Source organism: Chenopodium quinoa, unplaced genomic scaffold, assembly GCF_001683475.1.
Source record: "Chenopodium quinoa cultivar QQ74 unplaced genomic scaffold, ASM168347v1, whole genome shotgun sequence".
Classification (NCBI taxonomy): Eukaryota; Viridiplantae; Streptophyta; class Magnoliopsida; order Caryophyllales; family Amaranthaceae; genus Chenopodium; species Chenopodium quinoa.
This window is the reverse complement of record NW_018742974.1, coordinates 988,865-997,094: the sequence shown is the minus strand read 5'-3', so window position 1 is coordinate 997,094 and position 8,230 is coordinate 988,865.

The window sequence follows — 8,230 nt, the reverse complement described above, 5'->3', positions numbered from 1 at the left end:
TGATTATAATACGTAGCGAAAGCCCTTTATAATCTGATTAGTCGATGCTTGATGATTGCTTATTATGATTTGCCCTAGAATATTGTTTATTAGTGAACCTATGCCCTAGGTTTCCCTTTATTGTTTTAAACCCTTTTTATTCCTTTCCTACTTTTACCTTTGGTATTTAATTACATTTTTACAACAAATTGTTACTTGATAATATAGATTGCATTTAATTAGTTAGGTGTAAATTGACTTGTTTCCCTGTGGTTTGACCCTTCTTCCCCATCTACTTAGTTAGTGGATTTAGGTTTATTTTTGATTAGGTGAATACGACTTGAGCCTGTCACATATCATTCAAGCTCTTTTGTTCAGAGACGCGTGAGCATATCATCAAAGCTCTTTTGTTTAGAGACGCGTGGACATATTGAAAAGAAGCTCTTTGTTCAGAGTCGCGTGGAGATATCCAAAAAAGCTCTATTGTTCAGAGACGAGTGAACATCCAAACAGCAAGATGGTGTTCCATAGATTGTAGAAGGTTGTCAACAACAAAAAATACAATAATGCAGCAATAAATCAGTTCCAGAGACGTGTGCCCGACGGTGCAAGATACGTGTTTCTTAACTCTTTTATCTGTTTTAACTAATAATAATTATTTAGTTATCGACATTACAAGAGTGATTTAGGATCGCTGATTCTCCGTCCCTATAGCTACTTTGACTTTAGTTTTCGAAACTCGCGTTTCTCCAAACTCAGTCAAAGTGGGGGCTTCTGTAGACACCCATTTGTGTCTCCCCAAAACCGAACCCAGTGATAAGTACCTTTCACGTTGAATCATGATCAAATGAAGTGAAAGTGTAGAAAGTCTAGTGTCGCGGTTAAGTTTTTAATTCTTTTCTTTCTCCCTGTTTTTTGAAATTCTATTTTATGAAAACAGCCAATCCAGTTTGGTTTGGTCCATAGCAAGGGTCCAAAAATAGTGTAGTTGGATGGGGCTTGAAAAGAGCTTTCCAACGATATATTATAAGCCCAACTTCGATGAATAATGAGGAAGTTATGGCAAAATTACTAAACTGGGCCCGGTTTGATATTTATATGCGGTCCAATGATCTAGAGGAGGGCTTAATATTGATTTATCATTCATAATGCAATTAGAATTGATTTTAGTCTTCTAGATTCTTCTAGAAGGTTCTTTTCATTCCTAATTTATTTAGCATTGATAAATTGACTTTAGTTGACTTTTTAGAGTTTCAATTAGAATAAAAGAAGTGTTTTTGAGGAAAATACGATTTTTCCCTTCTGTACAGCTGAATTTTATCAAAGTAAAGAAAACGCGTGAAGCTGGTTTCTAGCGCCTGACGACAGGATTAGCTCCAGACGCCAATGCTTGGCGTCTGGCGCTAATGTCTTGCGTTTGGCGCTAATGGTTGGCGTTTGGCGCTAAGTCGTTTTATTCTCTTCGAAACTCTGATTCGTTTTTTTATCCGTCCTACTGATTTTCTCTATAAATAGCCTCCTAAAACCTCCGTTTTCAATCATCAATTCTTCTCATCAAAAATAACCAACTCTCATCAAGAATCTCTTGATTACTCTCTCTCTCTCTCTTTTCTAAACTAGCTTTTGCATAGAAAATTCCGCATTCACAAGATCTAGAAACATCTAGCCAAATTCAAAGTTGCCTTCGCCCTAGACGTGAAAGAAAGAGGTACGAGACATCCAAGTAAGTGCTTTAATTGATTTATTGATATTATGATATAGAAATCATGCTTAGGTTGTTATTATGATTCCTAGTGTCTTGTTAGGATGTTTTGATCTTCCTAGTATCATGTTTAGGATAATAACTATAGTTTCTAATATTAAATATGACAATTGTGATTCCTGTGATGCTTCCTATGTTCTTCCTAATATCATGTTAGTATCATGTTAGAGCTATATATTTGATCTTTAATGTTTAGTGACATGCTAGGGTTTGTTATTAATCTTGTTAGTATTCATGCATAGGATCTTGCTATTATTATTATTATGCTTTAACAAGATTATTTTTATGATTATGATTTTAATGATTATTATTATTGTCATTATGATGATGATTATTATTATATTGCTTGATTATATTTATTTTTATTGCTTGATCACACCTTTTATGCATGTTTAAAGGGAATTGACACTTGTAATCACGCTTAATAAGATAATTAATAATCTTGTTTAGGGTTAATATGATTATAATTCAAGTGATCGCCAATAATAGATTTATTAGTGCATTAAATTCAAGCAACATAGTTAAACAGGTTTAGGGTTAATCCTATTGATTGCATGTTAGTTAGAAAGCGCACATGAATACGATCAGAATAAAGTAGAGGCCTATTATTAGGGCAGGTTCAATCTCTTTTAGGTTGGATTTGTACCTTTATCTCCAAAGTTCTAGTCATGGTTCCAAACCTATTGGAGTTGACGATCTCCTGGATCGTTAAGGGGTGTAACCTTCACCTCGTGAACAGTTTACAAGTTCCTAAAACTTGTTGGCGACTCTTTTGCTCTAGTTTCCTTCCGTTTGGATGCCACCGTACTTTAGTGTATGATCAAAGTAGGGTTCAAGTTTGAGGTAATGCTTGAGATATTCCCTACAAATTTAAATGGGAATATCTTAAGATATAGAAATGATATCGATATGATTCAAGTTTGAGGTGATAGCTCGTCTCAAGAACTTTCCAAGGACTGGTCGTAAGCTCAATTTGGTCAAGAAACGAGGAAGATATGGCTATTTTCCGAGAAGCTGTCCAGCAGGGGAATGCGGAGCGGCCGGTCCTCTCTGGTGGAGCGGCCGCTCCTCAATGGTTGTGAGCTCGCTTCTTTGAGGCTTGTTTAGGCTATTTTCTTCCAATCTAAAGCAGCGCCCACTCATGTCCTTTGGAGCGGCTGCTCCACTGGGTTTTCTGTGCTCTTTTTTTCACGCTTGAGCCTCGGTTTTACGGTCTTGATTTCTCCTTTGTTAATAACTTATAATATTATCCCTTGGATTATTTGCTTGTATTTGGACTATATATACTCATGCATTTCATTAATTAGGTTATGATGTTAGATTTAAAAGAGAGAAAAAGCTTCTTGAGATTAGTTCATCTTCTTAGGGTTTAAGAGAGTGAATTAAGAGAAGTGTGAGCTTTCATGGCGTATTGAGGGCTTGTAATCATCATTATCAATTACTCCATAGTGGATTGGTGGGTTTTATCTCGCTACTTGGGTTCCCACTATAAATTCGTTCTTGTTCTTTGTTTTACTTGTTTTTGTTCTTCGATTATTGTTAATTGTCTTAAATCATAAACTTGCTAGCACATACTTAATCATTTCCATTGGTATCAGAGCCAAGGTTAATTTGGTGGTATTTTGGATTAGTTTGTGTGGAATTTCTTGTTGTTTGTGATTGAAAATCCAAAATTTGATTATTTGCTGTTAAAGTTTCAATTTTTGGTGTTATGGGTGTTCAAAATTTGAATGTTTTGTTTGAATTTCAATTGTTTATTATTGGAATTTGAAATCTTGTATTTTGGGATTGATTAACAATGGAAGATGGGAAAGTGAGGACTGAGAAATTTGATGGAAAAGATTTTGGGTTTAGAAGATGCAAATAGAGGATTATTTGCACCAAAGGGATCTTTATCAACCTCCTGAACAAACGAAACCCTTCGGTATGAAGGAGGAGGATTGGAAGGTCTTGGATTGCAAGGCACTTAAATTAGTGAGATTGTCATTGTCTAGGAATGTTGCCTACAATGTCAAGGATTAGAAGAAAACGGCGGGCGTAGACACCTACTTTTGGCCTCTTGTCCCAAAAGGAAGTGCGATGATGTTACAAAAATCCGTTCTTCATGTTAGATCAAAGTTGAAATGTTATGGACTATGAAAAGAATTATGAAGTAATTTGAAACCCATATTTGAGATCAAGTTATCTTAGAGACTTGTCCGATTACTAATTAGGCCTAAAACGTGCTCATACATGTTTAAACTTGATTAATAACGGACCCAAATGCATCAAATGCAATGATTGGATCCAATGGAACCTACATTGTTGAAAACCGAGACAAACAGATGAACCAAATATCAAATTCCCATAAAAGGCCTATACAAATGGACAGCCCTTTCAAATAGCTTTCCAACGGTATATTATAAGCCCAATTTCGAGCCAAAACAAAGAAGTTATGATCAAAACACTAAATCAGGCCCTAAAACCGACACCCTTGCACTCTAACGACCATAACTTTTGATCCATAACATATTTCAACCTAATTCTAACGGAATTAGAAATTAGACATTCAGAGATTTCCAATGATATCTCACACGTCTTAATCCGACTCCGCAGTCAAATGGTATGGAAGTTTTAAAAACGCGTTTTTGTATAAGGCAAACCGCAAACCAACGCAACTCAATCAGTTGCGCGCGACTAATTGAGATGCGCGCGACTCAGAAAGTTGCGCGCGCCACCAGACGGCGTGGCTCTTAAACCCTAAACCTAAATCCCTACGCCTATAAATAGGGGTCTTCGTACAGCATTACGGGGATCGAAAAAATTCAGAATTGAAACCCTAGTATTCTCAAAACCCTAATCTCTCAACTTCTCTTACTATCATACTACTTTTTCTTCTCTCTTCCCAAATACTTTCCAACCCTAATTGAATCCATTGAAGTCCTTGGAGGTACAAAGAAGAAAGAAAGTCCATAAACACATTAAACGGAGATTTAACATTAAAAAAAAAGAATGGTTAGTTTCCTGAGCTCTTAGATAAATCACTTTTCCTTTATTTTTAAATAACTTTAAATGAATAAATAGTGTTGTTTGATCACTTTAAACAAACTTTTAATTAATTAATTCACATAGTATTCTTTCATTAATCAAGACTAGAATTTGAATAATTAATTGTTGTTTTACCACTTAAGATAAGGCGAATATTGTTTATTTATTGTTCTTTAACGAATATTGATTAAATAAGAATAACGACTTTTGCAATGTAATTCCTACGTGATTAATGCTTGTAAATAAAATCAACTAACTTAGCCTTTAGGTATCACGTTGCATATATTGTTTGGTAATAAAATTGCAAAAATGGAAGAGCTAGTAGAGGTCGTACTAGGGCTGGAATAGCGATTCCTCCCTAAAGGGAACGTTATTTTAGTACCCTCGCTCCCGAACTCATTTCTGGTTTATGTAGACCAATTAGGGCATGGGTAAACTTATGATTCGTGCTAATTATTTCATGAACTCCACATGGAAGAAAGGCACGAACGAGGTTTATGAATTTTCCTAAAACTCATTGGCGACTCCTACTTGTTTCTTACAAAGAAGCATGATGAGAGTATCATTTCTAATTCAAGGTCTCCCAAACAGTCAGGAATTCAAATCCTAATACACCCTAACAATTTTAAAGTTCTAGGCTTCTAAAGGGCCAATGGGCATCTAAGGAAGGACCCCCTTACGATGGGATCACCCTCCTTACAGTGGCGACTCCGTTGGGGACTTAGAGGTTACAAGATTAGTTCGTAGTTATGGTTCAAGGTTTCCAAAACTAGGTTGCATGTGGATTGTAACGAGAACTAACTTGGATAATCTCTAGTTAGAGAGCGAGACTCGAACGCATAATATCTTCCTTTTTCACAAAAATAAAAATCAAACAAGCAACATTGCATCATGCATAAGCATAGCACACTTTAACCATTGGGGATTGGCTCATTTATTAGGGGCTGCCAACACTAGGCTTCTATCCTGAAATCAATAACAATCATCCAACCTATATCGTCAACAAAATGTTGAGAGGGCGATGTCATGAGTCAACACGTTGAGTGATTGATTTGTGCGTCGTTTCTTAAGATATGGTACCCTTGGACACCCAAGACTTGACCTTAGAATGACATTTTATGCTTTGACGGTTCCTTTTATGTGCTTATGTGACTACATGAATATGTGCTTCGTGTCTAATCTAACTAATTCCAATTTGTTACCTAGAGATATAATAAAAAAAAATTTCGCACAAATTATGGTTCAAAAAAAAAAATAAATAAATAAAAGTTATCGTTCTTTTTGCGTTTTCGAAAAAAAAAATTGCCGAACCTACCAGGTGGCACGCGCAACTGTCAAAGTTGCGCGTGCCGTCCTGGCAAGTTCAGAAGCTGCGCGCGGCACCTCCGTGCAACACTATTTCTTGCGCGTGCCCACTGTTCAACGTTGACTTTGACTCGTTACGAGCAATATCATACGGAGAAAACGATACTACCGCTTCAAGGTTAATCGTTAAGAAGGTGTTAAAAATATCTCTTTGGCTAACAACGTTGTCTAACTTTTACTATGATCATCTTTTTTCGAAAAACATGTTTTTTTATCGTTCTTTTTGCGTTTTTGCAAATATATATATATATATATACATACATATATATACATACATATATATATATATATATATACATACATACATATATATATATATATATATATATATATATATATATGTATGTATGTATGTATGTATATATATATATATATATATATATATGTATGTGTGTATGTATATATATATATATATATATATATACATATATATATATATATATATATATATATATATATATATATATATATATATATTATCGTTCCTTTTGCGTTTTCGCAAAAAAAAAAACGAATGTGGTAGATGCTACTCTTGAAGATATACTTTACACCTTAGCGCAAGACGGTAATTGCGCGCGATACTATTTTTTATTATGATGATTTGTTTACGTACTTGATAATCGAGCTAATGACATTACTTCTTATGAGGTTCGTCATTAGAAGTTCGCATCTCTTAATAGGACGTCATCAATATGTTTATTCTTAAACATGCCTATTTTCGTGTTCATCATTTTTTTAGTTGTAATTGGTCAACCTTGATTGAAGAGTATAATTTATTTACCTCTTCTATGGTTTAAAAAGAAAATCACGAGAAATTTACTTGGGATGATTCCCTCACACAAAAAAAAAAAGAGAAAAATAGAACGAAAAAAAAAGAAATGTCGTTCTTAAAAAAAAAAAAAGAGTATGATACAAAAAAATATATATTATTCTAAAAAAAAAGAGAAAATAATGAATGATAAAACCGAGAAAAGGATTTAATTATTTCTTGGATTTTACATTCGGAGGCCATCATTCTTTTTAAACAAATAGTAATATATTATGCTTTAAAGATAAGCAATATGAGAATCATAATTAAAAAAAACGATATGTATCTCTATTGTAATCTAAATTATCAACAAATACTATAGTATATTGATCATTTTAAGGGGTATGTTCGGGTTGATTAATATTCCTAAAAATTTGATGCACATTTTCAAGCAAACTTTCTTCTCTTTCTCTTCTACCTTTTTCGAAAACGATTCATTTAATGTAAAATCCTTAAATGATTAGCTTGTTGAAGTCAACATAAATCATGACATTCCATTAATGATTGTTCGTGAATTTTTTGACATTCTTCATCAACAAACTTGCTTAAAGTGAATTCGTATTACAAGGATAAAAAAAAGGTAAAACAATTTTTGACTTTGGTTCATTGTATAAATGCATGGCATAAAAGGTTTAAGTGAACGCGCTTAATTTCTCGTGACACACATTACTAGATCATCTTCCACAATCGCATACTAGTCCAATCATGGGTGACAAAGCAGCATTGGAGAAACTTAGAGAGGAACTCCAAAACCTAAAGGCCCTACGAGAAGAAGAAGCCCAAATGAAGGCTCATAAAAAAGCAGAAAAGACTAAAATAAAAGCAGAAAAAGAAAAAGAAAACATCCTGCAAGAAAAAGCAAGAGCCGAAAGAGTAGAGGCCTTGGAGAAAATTGACCTTCGAGCTAACTCAGGGAATAAGTACTTCAATTATGAGCTTGAACCACAACCTAGTGGCAAGATTCTCCCAGAAAAGTTCTTGACTACAGTTTTGCCAACCTTTAAAGTTACAGACAATCCTAGAACTCACTTAATGAGCTTTATTGGAATAATGGCATTGAAAGGGGATGAGCTAAGCCTATATGCATGTACTTTTCCTCTTTCATTGGACCCAACTGCTAGATCATGGTTTTATAACCTCGATGCAAAACAAACTTCCACTTGGAGTGATGTTGTAAAAGCGTTTTAAACCTAATATGGAGATAACATCGAGCTCACAACTACCTTGCGCGATCTCAAATTGCTTAAGCAAGGGGAAGAAGAAGGCTTCATTGACTTCTTTTCCAGTTG